Raw genomic sequence first — 15,471 nt, forward strand, 5'->3', positions numbered from 1 at the left:
GTTGAGGAATTGTCTGACCTAGTACATTTGGGTTGTATTGATCAACGTGCACATTTATGTATAACCTCTGTCAGATTTAATGATTCCAGGAATGCCTCCCGCATCACTGGCGAATATTTGGCCGGAAATTGGTCCATGGCAGCAGAAAACTTGATCCAGTCTCAACTAACTCAGATTGCCGTTTTGAACAGTACCCGTGTCGAACCAGTGACTTTGGGTCAATTCACCGATTGGATATCTTCTGCCTTTTCCTTCTTCAAAGAATGGGTGGGAGTAGGCATTTTTGGTGCAATGTGTTGCTTCAGTGTTGTACTCTGTTTGTGGCTTCTCTGTCGCCTTAAAACTCGCCATGCACAAGAAAAGGCTATGATCATACAAGCTCTTGCAGCTTTAGAAAATGGCAACTCGCCTCAAGTCTGCCTTGCGCATCTTAAGCAGTAAACCTTTGTCATGGTCGTTACACCCCAAGTTATTATAAAATTGCACTGGGATCGACATGACTTTCCTTGTTATTCTCTTAGTGTTGGAAAGCCCTTGCACTCTGCCGGTCTTACTGCCATTGCACGCAGATGGGTTTCCACACTAGTACTTTTCTATCGCCTTGAAGTTCGTGCCTTTCTTTCAGGGTGCTGTCAACTTGTTTGTCATTATAAACAGCCACAGTTCAGCCTCAGCTATCCCCCTTCGTCCACCATCGTCACGATACAGGATGCAAGGCAAGGCACTGCACTTGAGTGATCCTTGACGTGGACCTCAAGGAGAGCATGTCCTATTACATGCGGGTTAGACGCGTCCACGCCCCGCCCCACGGAAAAAGGCGTCGGCTGATATGGCCTCAGGTCTGGGGAAGGCGCCTCCTTAGGACTGAGTCATACTATGCAGCCACTTCTGCACAGTGGGATAGGACCTCTATTCTCGCCTGTATTGTTTTAAGAAAACAGAAAAGGGGGAACTGTGGTGAGCCGCTTCTGCCGTTTCTGCAGACTATGGTCGCCATTACAAGATGACACTGGCTCCGCTGTGGTCTGTGACAAACAACTTCTTATCTGGGAAAGTTGGCACATGATTTTTCACCACCCTGTGAGAAAGCTCCACGCGGCAGCTTTGCATTGGGGCTTGGGATGCTTTATTAAGGCTGGGAGGGGCATCCGAGAGGAGAAGAAGAAATATCAAGGGCCTGAATAAACTGTTGAAAGAAGATTCCCGAGTTGCGTCTTCCTTGCGGGCAAGGGGTCGCGACAACACAGGCCATACTGAAGTTTTGTGTGCAGCACCAGAATGTTGAAAGCCACCAAGTGTCCATCAGCCAGTAGGGACTGGATAAAAGATGTATGTCTACACTGGAATGCTATATAATATGTTGCTAAAAAGAGAATGATGCAAATCCATGTTCTGATATGGAAAGATCTCTAGGTACATTGCCAAATGAAAAAAAGCCAGGTAGAGAACAGTGTTTGTATAAGAAACATGGGATATGAAAATATATGTGTGAGTTTGTTTGTATTTGCATCCAGAAATACTGGAAGGATAAATGTAAGAAACTCATAAAGGGAGTGATTGGGAAGAGTTGTAGGGATGACGCCTTTGAGTGGAACTTTTTCTATCGTGTTGACCCTTGAGTCATGCAAAAGCACCCACCCACCAACAAGGGCATCCTTTGACAATGATCCAAAGCAAGTGGTAGAAACGAAAGTGGCTGAATGCAGGGTGAAGGGGTATAGCCACCCTCTCTGTTTCTCTTCTCAGAAGCTAAACCAGCAAGTTCCATCATTCAGTCAGCAAGTGCTCATTGAGTCCTGTGACATGCCAGGCACTATTTTAGGTGCTGTAAGTGGGAACGCTGAAGCCCAGGCCCCTTCTTGAAAGGGGCAAATGGATAGCAAACTAGTGATGAACGGCAGAGAAGACTCAGGTGGCTGGAGCCCAAGGGGAGTGAGAGGAACACAGGGCACGCCGGGGTCAGCAGGGTGATTGCTGGTGTACTCCTATGTATTTGTTTTATTTTTTTTAATTTTTTTTATTGGTTGTTCAAAACATTACAAAGCTCTTGACATATCATATTTCATACATTAGATTCAAGTGGGTTATGAACTCCTATTCTTTCTTTAGATCTCACATCAATCTTCACTTCTTCCAGGAAATAATTCCAACTTCCCTCCATGTGTCTACTTCTCAGAGAATACTTCTCATCATATATTGATAAAATTCCTCGCTTAATAAGTGACTCCTTTCATAGATCATAAACTCAAAGAATAGACTTATTTAAAAAAAAAATATTTTCTCATCACCATATCATCAGGACTTAGAGGATTTAGAAGTTAGAAAATTTTAATGACTATCACTATAGCCACTTACACACAGAATCACACAATGAAAATACTATATGATATTTAGGCAAAGTCTTATATCACCTATCTACCTGAACATGTATCAGCAGAGATATCTATAAAGTTTTTGAATGTCACTAAATAAAAGAAGAAGTGGGTCAATTCATTGATGAACAGAGGCTTAAGCAAAAGGAAGACTAAATGAAAGTGAACAGATGGATAATTAGTTGAAATGATAGTAGTTATACGCATTGATAAATTAAGGATGTGAGGGAACTGCATTCAGATGTAGTTTGACAACGTTATATATTCCACAGAGTGAAATATCACCACTTTAGAATGACAGAAGAACGACATTTTGAGTTTGTACTGTTCTCAAAGACTTTCTGTACAATGCAATTCAGAGTCATAAATATCTGAAAATTCAGCAATAACTGAACAGATGGCATTACTGAGAAAGTTTCAAGACCATGTCCAAAATCAAAACTCAGATGGAAAAGGAAACAAATAGCACTAAGACTCTGTATGCTAGTAAACAAAATATAAAACTGAAAGGCAGCAATTGAAATCCTGGATGCTTTCTGAATTTCCTGCTGTACCCAGTCTTCTAGTTCTGTAGTGGTAATATTTGGGTGATTCAAAAAAAAATCCAGAAAAATAATTTTCTGTATCCATGGAAACCCTTTTATGAAGATGGTTGAGATAAATATGGCTGTCTATATTTTTGGTAGAGGATGAACCTGGCTACCTGTAAAAGCAACATTAAAAACCCCCTAGGGAGAGGTAAATAGAATGAGTGATTTTATTTTTTGTTGTAAGATTATAGACATAAGTCTTTTAGCTGAAAATAACCCTGTCTTACAGGGAAGTAGAAAAGTGCACACTCAAATACTCAGTAGATTTGACAACAATTACATAAACATTTGAAGGCCATTTTGTACACCAGATATAACATCTCAGGGGAAGTGTATTTTTCTCATATTACCATGTTTTTACTTTTTTTTTAGGACTTTCATGGTAATTATCACTCTTTTTTACATCTGTTATAATTTCAAATTGTATTCACTAAATATCCACTTGTGTCACAGTGTTTTATGCAAAATGTAAGAAGTAACATGAAGACTTTTTTTCAATAAGTTTGGAATCTAATGTGAGATTACTTTTCAACATATATTCATGTTAGGCATTAGGAAAATCTATATTTCAAAAACTAGAGTAACAATAATAAACTATTTAAAATATGTGTATAGTAGACTTTATTATTTATAGTAGTCAGGTTATAAGAAGTCACTGATTTAGCAAATATCAAATCATTGCTCCTGGGGAGGAAATATTTCACAAAGATTAAAATCTTAAATCCTAAAAACATTTTATATTGGTTGACTCTATTTCTTTTATTTTATAAAAGAGAAAGAAAGTGTGTGTTAAGGGACTTGAGGCTCCCTGACCAAAAGTTACCAGAGTTAGAATTCAAACACCATCAAATGGCCCCATAGTCACAGCCTCGGTCTACAGTGGGGTCAGGACACAGCGGAGTGAAGGAAGTAACCTGAGGTGATGAAAATGTCCCTCCTATATAACATCTTGAAGCTGGTAGGAAGACTCTCTTACCTGCTGATTTGCAGGGACCTGGGCTAAATGTGTAGCTCTGCCATCCTTAGCACATAACTTCCACTGTTATTTCAATCATTATCATTTTTCAACCTGCTAGAAGGAGTAGAGTGAAAGTCTGCTGTAGATAACTTGTCCTTGGAAATGTGTTCACGTTTCACTACCTAAAAATGTGTCCCATAGCTACATCTAGCAACACGGATGTCTGAGAAATATAGTTTGTGCTGGGCAAATGAATCCAATTTAAAACACTCAGGAGAGGGATTCCAATATTAAAATGAAGAGGGCAAGAATTTATTTTCATTTCAATAGAGTAGTAGTACTATTAGTTTCATAAATAGGAATATGGCATAGATAACTACTTGTAAAAGCCCACCCATAACCTCTGGTCATTGTCTGTGTGATCTCACTGGACCAGAGAGCTAGGGACATACCAGTAGAGCAACTCACATTTTTCAGTACTCTACATCTTTTCTTTCTATGTGTGTGTGAGGTGGGGGTGGCGGATTACAAATAAATTTTAGCACTTGGGAAGAATTTGCAAATAGGGAATCTGAGAATGATGTAGAAGGACATATATCTTCATAATTTGATTCTTTCACTATTATGATTTTTAGTCGATGCATTCTGAGAGATCCCATTTATGTTTTAGATTAGTTTCATAAATAGTTTCATAACATGAGATTTTGTTCATTTCTAGATTTCGTATGTATTTGATTTACTTTGTATAGGAACATCAAATCTGTATGTACCTTGGACATATTATAAAATAATGGTGACTAGAAGATCATCTGAGTACCCCTTTATCTCTTCTACATTGAGCTTAGTGACATCGATTGTCTCTTTTAGTCATCTCTCATTAGCACGAAGTATAGTGGGTGAATTACAGAACCCAGATTTGATTTTCAATTATTCCTTTGTGAATAGCTAGTTCACTAATTATGAAAATCACTGATAGTCTATTAGAAAGGCATATGATTCTTTATATACTTATAAAAGAAATAAAAAGTACATGCAGCTAATAACGAAATAATACTTTAGTCCTTCACAGATTTAGAGAATAATGTTTAGAAGTGGTAAATTTTCTTTCTAATGCATTGTAGTGATAAAGATTGAAATTTAAGGTATTTCAGCTATCAACCAGATTAGTGTTTCAATATCACTCCATAATACTTTAGATTATAATTAGTTTCTAGAAAATTAGTAAAATCATAATGAGGAGACTTAAAATCTAGTTATTACATGAATAATTTATTTTTAGATTTTTTTAACTGTGAAATGATTTTCACACAACAAAAGGCAGTTTTTAAGTGTATTGTCGTAAGTTTCACAAATGATTGCATTCTATAGCCATAATTCCAGTGTTTTGGGGGATTTTCCTAGTTTATGTATCAGAGGTTATTTGTTTACATTTTTATACTCTTCAGTTTGTATGATTTCTATCCTCTCTTCAAAGTAATTGATCCCTTATTGTATTTTTCAAATCTGCTCTTAATTCAAACCAACATAATTTCATACATATGTCATCAATTTTGTGATTTTCATCTGGTTCTCTTTTTCAATTCATAAAGTTCTTACATTTTTAATGGTTATAATATCTTTTTATACATTCTCTAAAATATTTACAGTTATTGAATAAAACTTTTTTCTGCTCAGTCCAACATTTGGGTTTCCTTTTAGTCTATTTGCATTGACTTATTCTTTTGACTGTGGGTCATATTTTCCTGCTTTGTGCATGTCTAATAAACTCCTATTTTTTATGGACACTTTATGAATATGTAATAGAGAGCCTTGGGTTTGGTTTTTTTTTTTCCCCAGGAAAGTGTTAAGTTTGTTCTAGAAGCTGGTTACTGGAAGTTCAGCTTTGCTTTCTGCAGGCATAGTTTCATTCTTCCTTAGTGCGCGTGGTGGGACATGGCCCTTACTTCTAAGTTATAATTCTTTCAATGCTATGAAAAGTTTAAAATAGCCAGAAAATCCTTTTAACTTCATGATTTTTCAGAATTCAAAGTGTCTCTTCCTTATGGTGGGCAGCTAATTATCTTCTTGGCTTTTATAAAGTCTTCCAGCTCTTGTTTCTTCCTAGGATCCTTGCATTTCTAGTGCAGGGAAAAGTAAAAAACAGGGGAGTTTCAGATAGATTTTCATCTTTCCTTCTTTGTGGTTTCATCCTCTTGGGAGTTCCCACTTAATTTCCCTTGTGTCTTGTAGTTTCAGTCCCTCTCCTATGACTCTTCACACCAGTAAAACTGTTGCTTTCTGCTTACACTGTATTGACTCTTCCAGGTTGTGGGCTAGGCAGTGCTCTATGGAAACTGCCAGATAAATGTGGATCTCATACCATGTGTTCCCTTCTGGGAGGGTTCTATTTACTCTAGTGTCTTCATGGTCTCTTTTCCAATGCCTTCAAAAATTATGTTCTGTAGTTTTTCAGTATTACTGTTGTTATCAGGAGGAGTATTAGTCCATTAAAAATAAAACTATCATTAGTAGAAGTCCAATTATTTTAATATTAAACAAATCACTATTTATCTTTCAGATTTTTCCCATCCATAAGAAATTGCTAATGTCTGCCCATTTTTGTTCTTATTAGAAATACTATGCTATATGCTGGGCTTAGTGGTACACACCTGTAATCCCAGCAGCTGTGGAGGCTGAGGTAGAAGGATCATGTATTCAAAGTTAGCCTCAGCTAAAGCAAGGCACTAAGCAACTCAGTGAGACCCTGTCTCTAAATAAAAAACACAAAATAGGGTTGGGAATGTGTCTCAGTGGTCGAGTGCTCCTGAGTTCAATCCCTGATACCCCTGCCTCCGCCCAAGAAAGAAATACTATGCTATAAACTAGAATAATTTAGAGATTTAAGCTTCAAGATATTTTGAAAAAAAATTGTATGTAAATCATAGTCTCATTATTATGTGTTCCTTTACAATGACTAATTTTTCTAAAGTATCAAACTTGTATAAATGTAAAAATTAGAGATAAACAGCTTATAATATCAGTGCCACATAAAATATAGGAAGATGTTGAATTTTGAAGAGTCCATTTTCAGTTGTTGCAGCTATAGGATGAAATTCAAAAATAAAGCCCAGAATATAAACATAAGAATTATATTGCCCAATTAGAAACTATGAGATTTTATCCATTGTATATTTTGAAATGAATATAGTAATTCTAACATTTGACTGTTATTTCATAAGGGTGACTAATGTACTTTTACAGAATTAACTTATTGTCATTTTACAAACTTTTACCTACCAAAAATGTAATGTCTTTAATGCAGCATATTTTAATAAAAAATCAGAAGAGATTCTCTTATATGCTCTGTATTAAATGGTGATTAAAAATAAGCACAAAGATAAGGAAAAATAAGGATGAAATTGTTTTAACAATCTCCCAAACTGTCTAATATATAGTATGGCTTTCCAAGCCACAAAATTAAGTACCTTGAGTGGTTATACATGATTCTTAAGTAATATTTTGAAGTAGCAGCATTCTATCATTCTCTCTCTAAACTAGATCTTTATAATGATGTGTTAACATGAAACTTCAAAATTAACGTGATTTTCTCAATGTCAGGTTTGTTTTAAAATTTTATGTATTTATTAGTTTTCTAGGGATTAAATACCGGTCCTTGTGCTCACTAAGCATGCATTGTACCACTGATTTACTTCTTCATCCCCCAAATATTTTAAGTGATAACAAGTTACCATGAAATTATTTGGAATTATTGGCTAACTGCCTTATAGTGTGGATATCTTTGATAAAATTAGTATTTTCAGTGTTAATTTCTGTTTTGTTTTTTTTTTTTGTAAAACCTATCACCCATTTGTAAAATATGAAACTTTGAATTTTTACCACAAGATATGTTATCAGTAAAAACAGTCATTCCATATATATATATATATATATATATATATATATATATATATATATATATATATATATAAACACCTTCTACTCTATATTACTTTATTCCACTGTATTTTCAGATTCTACTCTCATTTTTTTTTCTTCTCTCTCTTCACTTATTGTAAAGCCAGAAAATTACATTTTTGTTGGGCTTTTACAATTTCTTTTTGGTGGAAAGAGTAAAGGTCAGGCAGCATTCCATTTCAGGAAGATAGCTAAATGGCTGGCATTAAAGTGTCTGCCAAAATGATGGAGTAGTATTCATTTTTATTTTCCAGTGAAACCATATGAAATAACAAATAAAAGCACTCTCTACCTTTAATGTCAGAATTTAAATTAAAAAATCTCTTATGTACCTGCCTCCTGAATCAAAACTTATTATGAGTGATCCATATTGACTTGGAAGACCATTCATTTTTTTATGATAGCTTCAAAATCTGAATTGTAGCAAAAATAATTTTAAACAAAATTTAAAATAGTTTTATTTATCAGGAACATAAATGGATAAAGCTGTTTGTTCAATGTTTAATTTTTAACCTTGTTTGTTATTCAATTGTTCGGATCCAAATTTTTCAAGATATGCATAGGACAAGTATAGTAAGAGGTGCCTGGGAAATGAAAAGCCTGGGAAGACTTTTCAATGTGTAGTTGGCAGTGTGTCAAAAGAAAGAGAAATAAACCACTCTTGTGTGTGCATGTGTGGGTGGCACTTTTTGTTTGCTTATTTTTTGAAACTTGAAATAGCAATTCTAAATATAAGGAATAGTAATCTCTAAAACTGTAAAGACAAAGTAGAAAAATAAAATGTGAACACTACCATAAGGATAGTTTGCATTAACAAAGTGGTAATTACAGTCTAGGCACATTGATAGTAATTTATTTACCTGAGCTTTTGCTTTTTAATAATTCCATCAGCCTTTTAACAGCTGTTTTAGAGTATGGGGAAAAATAATGCTTATTAAATAAATTAATTTTAAAGTTATTAAATGTATTGGGTAGAGGCACAGCCTTCTGACCTCACAACTCTGAATGGTTTCATAGTGTAATACAGAAAGTATTTCACTATATTTGGTATCTTGATGCAAATATTTTGTCTTTTAAAGAAGTGGAACATTATATAAAGAGAGGAAAGGTCCTAGACACTAATGAAGCAAGCCTGGATTTGAGCCTTGGATCAGTCAAACTCTGTCAAGTTCTTGCCTTGATACTTTATTATGAAATCCATTTCATAAAAATAGTTTAGATGTTGGGGTAACAGCAATAAAGGGACAATAATTATGTAAAAACAAGAGGTATAACATAAAAAAGGGTGCTTGGCAATTTGCTATTCTGAAGAATCAACAACTCAGTCACATACTGGTGTTGATATTTGTGTACTTGTTGGTGGGCTTTAGTGAAGAATGGTGAGGCTAATGCTCAGGCAGGTAAACTATTTGGGAGTTATATCAAATCAATGCAAAATGTTTCTTCCTGAGACAAAAATAGCTTCTGAGGTGAGTTTTTAAATACTATAAATAATCACATATACATTATTCATATATACTCATCCATATACCTTTTATTCTCTAAACTACATGCATAGCTGACCAATGAATCAATCATGTGAGGTGGCCCTCTCCAGCTCCATCAATATCATAAACATCATCAGCATCATCGGCACTTTTTCTTAGTTTGGTTTTCTCTGCACTAGTTTTAATTTTCATTCTTTTTTTTCCTTTTAATTGAGCAGTCATGTATTAGTTTTTTTCCCAGGAATTAGAAGCAAAGGTTATTATATAACATGTTTTCTACCTTTAAAATTATAAGAAATTTAACTATGAATTAGAACTCAGAAAAAATACTAATAAACTATGACAGTTGTATGTAATTAAATTCTGAAGACTATACAGGATTAAACAATCAAGTTTCCTCAACTTTTTACAAAGTAAGAGGATTAGTCTCTATGAGATATTATCTCTATTGTCATGTTACAAGAAGTATGATTTATGGAGCATGTGTCTAAACAATATAGCAGCTGATTAATTTATTAATTGATCTTTTATTAAGAACTTGTTTCATGTCAGATATTGTTTTGGGGAGGGCTTTGAAGATAAATGAAGTGTTTTTCTTTATTATTGGATGCTGGAAGAAGAGTGGAGAAAGCAGGTGTATTGCCAACTTCATGGGATAACTTGAGTGATTTTATGTTATAAACAGGAGTTCTTATTACCATATCTAGTTACAGGAGAGGAGTGGTATAAAAAACATAAAATAGAACTTAATCTATTATGACATTTACCAGGCAAAGAAATGGAGAAAGAAGTAAATATAACAACAAAAATTATTTCAGGCAGAGATACCCTACAATGAGTTTGGAATATGAATATGGAACTCATAAGAGGAAAGAACTACACCCTATCTTGCTAGTATTAATTTTCTATTGAGATTATTGATTATTTTTTTTCTATAATTCAGCTGTTAAATTTGAGACTTTTTGATGGAGGGTTTTGTTTGTTTGTTTTTCATCCTTACACCCACTAACTCCCAACACAATAACCAATAAAGGACTGAATCGAATCTATTTTTAGTAAACATGGATGAGGAAGAGATAACAGGGAATTTCCAAATCTAGAACACTAGTAACAGAAATAAATGTATGCGTACATAAGTCTGTGTTTTTGTTAGAGTAGAAGAATGGAAATGTGAAGCCATTCAGACTCTCTCATTTAGGACACTGACCTAAAGAGCATAAATGCAAGGCATAAGTGTTGATAGGTGATGGCTGGAAAAATTGGAAGGTTGTGCGTATTTTATTAGTAGAAAATTTCTTAAGAGCTAACTGCATAATGAATTAAAAAAACAATATAGCAGAAAAGGTATAGGTGAAGAGGTAGAAGAGTAGGTTTCTCTACTGTTTCAGTTCATATAATGGTCACAGAATTTCCATCAGATTTTGCTTATTTTTAAAGCATTTATACTAAATATTGGTATTCACTTTCACAAAAATTCCCATTTCCTGCCACAGCTTTAGTAATTCTACATTTCTTACAAATAGAATAATGCTAGGCAGAAAAGAAAATGATAGATAATATATATAGTAATTAATATATTTGAGTATAAATAAACTCATCAATTTCTCACAACAGTGCTTTGAGGTGTGTGATATTAGTAGCAACAACAGTATTACTACTGATATTTTATAAATAAGTAGTTGACGTTCAGATTAATTGATTTTTTCAGTAATTGATTTTTTATGTGATTCTGCAACCTGTACAATCAGAAAAATGAGAAATTATACCCCATTTGATTCAAATGTATGAATTGTCAAGATCATTGTACTGTCATGTGTAGCTAATAAAATAAAATAAAATAAAATAAAAATTTTAAAAAACCTAGCAATTGACAGAGTTAGAATTTGCAACAAGCTATTTTGGCTATATTTCCTTTGTCTGTTATTCTATTTCCTATTTAAAAACTATTAAAATATCAAAAGTGCATTAAGTTTTGCAGTACTTAAGTAAAGCAAGCTATTATAATGAGTAATACTGAAGTATCAGTTGCTTACCATAATGAATGTCTAATATTCCTTTACTGGAAATCCAACTCAAAGCAGAGAGTTGGGGAGTAGGGTTAATCCACTTCAGTTACTTGGGGAACCTAGGTTGATGAAACTAGGTTAACTATTTCATTAGCAATATTTATTCTTAAAGTCACAGTGAATGCTTATAGCCATTTAGAAAATAGGTAAAGGGAACATGAAAGATAGCATCAAAGATTTTTATGGACCAATCATAAGAACACTGTATGTAACTTCTACCTACAATTCGTTAGGTAAAAATTAGCCATGTTGCTCCTTCTAGAAAAAAAAAAAATAGAGTGGGAAATATAATCTTGGGCTGGGAATAAGTATTAAAATAAATCTCTGTAGAAGTATAGTACAAATGTGTCCTGGATGATTCTTTCTCCTCTTAGTACAGTATTGTTCACATTATAGATTCAACTCTCATTCTTAAAGGTATGCTTTCATATTTTTTTTTAAAAAAACTACTTTTAATATAAAACAAAGTTAACATAAATAAGCATTCATATGCAATATTTATCTCACAAAATTGAATATTTAACATAAATTTTGTTGAACTTCATAAGCAGAAGTATGTAGAGGTCTGGTACTTCATGATATCTTTTAATTCTGGGATTTTATGAATAAAAAGATAAAATAAGATAAATACATAAAACTGCCATCTTCTTACAACCATTCATTACGTTTTTATCTTTGCTCTGCATGGCATTTCCTATGTTTCTTTCTTAAGCTACATTTTGTGTTTCATTCAGAGTAATCTGACTTACTGATTTTATCAATTGTTTTGTTTAGGATGAGGTATGTACAAATATCTAAATATGAATATAGATGTGTTTATGGATGCACATATAGAAAAAAGATATATAGAAATGTGATTATATAGTGCAATAATAAGTAAAATGCTCTTTGAAACTAATGTAACAAAATAAATTTGAACCTAATATTTTCCCATTTCACTATTATTATATTTCTGAATGTATATGATAGCTTTTAAACTGCCGATCATTAATATGTCCACAAAAATGTAACCAGACAATAATAAAATCAATAAACTTGTTTAATATAATTTACCAATATTTATTTTGCTTATAGCTAATCAGCAAGACAATAATGTGAACAAAAACCTATAAGACTTAGTCATAACTTTAGTATTACTATCTCTAATAGGAACAGCCTGATAGAACTTTAGGCACTAAAGAAAAGCATAGTTAACTAAATTTTATCATAATTTTTTGCCTTCAGATATAAGTGTTTAAAATTAAAAAGTAGATTTTGTAACTCACTATTCTGAATAATATATTTCCAACTGGTGAGTCCAAAAACATTTTCTATTCTGCCCATGAAATTTTCATTATGTTTTTGATGTATAAATAATTCATAGGATATGAAAATATAAGTGATACAGAAAATAATACAGCTATCTTCATTAAAGTGGCCCAGGAGATGAGCAAGATGCTTGATTTTTTTTTCTTAGTATAAACAGTATTGCTATATGACCAGAAGAAATCATGGTTTATTTTATTAATGATTTCCCTGTACATATTTTTACAATGACAATATTATTCATATAAAAATACATACATGCATACATACTTACATGAATTTACCATGAATGATAGTGAATATTGGATTCTGTGCATGATTCTGTATCTGTTTTAGTTAACAGACAAATATAATTCATAACAACAAGCAAAGAACTATTCGAATTTTTCACATGCTTATGTACACACTTTTGTATATGTAAGTATACATTTATATCCATATAACTTACATATGTATGTATATATTGATTTTAAGTGTTTCATTACCAAAGGTTATGTTTTCTAATATTTATTATCACTCCAAGCCACATAAACAGAAAGAAAAAGAAAAAGCAAACAAAATAAGTATTTCCTCTTTTTGTCCTATAGTTAGTTGACAGATTTGGATTCCTAAAATAAGACTAGAAACTTCTCTTAGTTTTCTTTCAAGTATCTAATGTTGATATGCAGGTGCGATCGTCAAAAGACAATTAAGGTCTTTCCAATCTATCATTACAGAATAGACCTTGATTTAACTGAACTCATAAATATATATTGCCTTTAATAAAAAATAAATGCATTTTACTTTAATATTAAGTAAACAAAATATAAAATAAGGAGCAGATTTTAGCATTTTTTAATATGGAAAAAATGATGATTTCTTGACTTTTGCCTTTTAAAATTTTTAAACGTGAAAATTCTACAAGGTAAAATGAAGTCTGCCACTAGACAGTCCTCAGTGGCAGTTCTGCTGGTTCTCCATTTTAGGACTTTAGACCTATAAAATATTTTAAAATGTCTCTATTTATTGAGAAAAATTTATTCATAAAGATGCATAGAAGGCTGGGATTGTGGCTCAGAGGTAGAGAGCTCGCCTAGCATGGGCGGGACCCAGGTTTGATTCTCAACACCACATAAAAATAAAGGCATTGTGTTGTGTCCATCTACAAAAAAAAAAAAAAAAAAAAGATATTCTCTCTCTCTCTCTGTCTCAAAAAAAAATGAATAGAGATGAATGTGTATATATATATGCTTATCCAAAAACATAAATATACATATATATTCATATAAACATATGCATTCGTAAATTTAAATATTTATTATTGTGAGCCCTTTCACTGATTTTAAAGTTAATAGCTTCTTAGTATTTCCTTGATCTTTGTAATAAACTAATAAATTCAAAATCATTGTTAGTTATTGCTGAGAGCCATAGCCAAGTAGGAATGATGCATGGCAATTTCCTTGTCAGCCTACCCAATGCTGCTTAGAGGAAGGACTCTCCATTGTGGAAATGGGCTTGCCTTGGACCCAGGTCATTTGCAGTGACATTGTATGAATGTTTGAGAAAGGTGACCCTGCTCAAGGTCCAGGGTGGATCCGGGTTTAGGGTGGATCTGGGTTTAGGGTTGATCCTGCTGGGAATAGGGCGGTTCCAGGTTTAAGGTGGATCCTGCTGGGAATAGGGCATATCCTGCTGCGTCAGGCATCTGCTCCTTGAGTTCCCGTTGAGTTCTCGAGGGATTCAGACAGTATTTGATATGCAGAGCCTGGTGGAGTGTGTGGATTTTCCCCAGAACGTGCGTGTAGATTGCCGGTGACAGTTCGAGAATAAAGGGTTGCTGTTGGAATCTACAAGGCTTTTGTGATGGCTCGGTTATTTTGTGCCCAGCCAGACTGCAGCAAGTTATGAATATTTGAAACATTTTATAATATACGTGAACAATAATTAGAAATATTTTAATGTTTTTTTTCATTATATAAGAATAACTATACCACTTTAATTTCAATTTCCTAAGCAACTGGTTTCTTGAAATGTGATCACTCATAAAAGAATATTTTAAGTCTTTCCAAATACAAACTTATTTTACTTTAAACAATAAGTAAATAAAGAAGTTAAATAATCTTGACCTTGACATCCATCCTTAATAGAGATCAGAATGATATCTCTAATAAAATGGAAGATATAGAATTGATATTTTATTATTTTGCACCATCCTTCCTACATATTTTAAATATATAATTCCATGAACTTTTACAATATCCTTTTAGGAAAGATGTACTGATTTTTATTTTTTTAAGAAAAGAACCAAAACTTAGAAACTGTAAGCCAACATCTAAATATTATAGAAACAAAGACATTGAATTAACAATTTAAGTTGGTCAATATATGGACTTTAACAATGAGTATTTTTTACTTATTTACAGCAACCAAAGATAAAATCAAAAAGCATGTAAATTCACTGAATTCACTTGAAATTTTGAAATACACAAATTATGTTTTTTTATTGTTCTTTGTAGGTATATATGACAGTAAAATGTATATTGGCATATTATACATACATGAAGTATAACTTAAACTAATTAAATCCTATTTTTGTCGTTGTACCTGATGCAGAGTTACACTCCTGGTGTATTCAAATACAACGATAGGAAATCTATGTCTGATTACTGTCCTTCCTAGTCCCTTCTCCCACCATTCCTTTCATTCCCTTTTGTCTCATCCAATGGATTTCTATTCTTTCCCTCCCCACCCTCCCTTATT

This window comes from Marmota monax, unplaced genomic scaffold, assembly GCF_021218885.2.
Source record: "Marmota monax isolate L192 unplaced genomic scaffold, Marmota_monax_Labrador192_F-V1.1 WCK01_AAM20220418_F8-fsc00049, whole genome shotgun sequence".
Lineage (NCBI taxonomy): Eukaryota > Metazoa > Chordata > Mammalia > Rodentia > Sciuridae > Marmota > Marmota monax.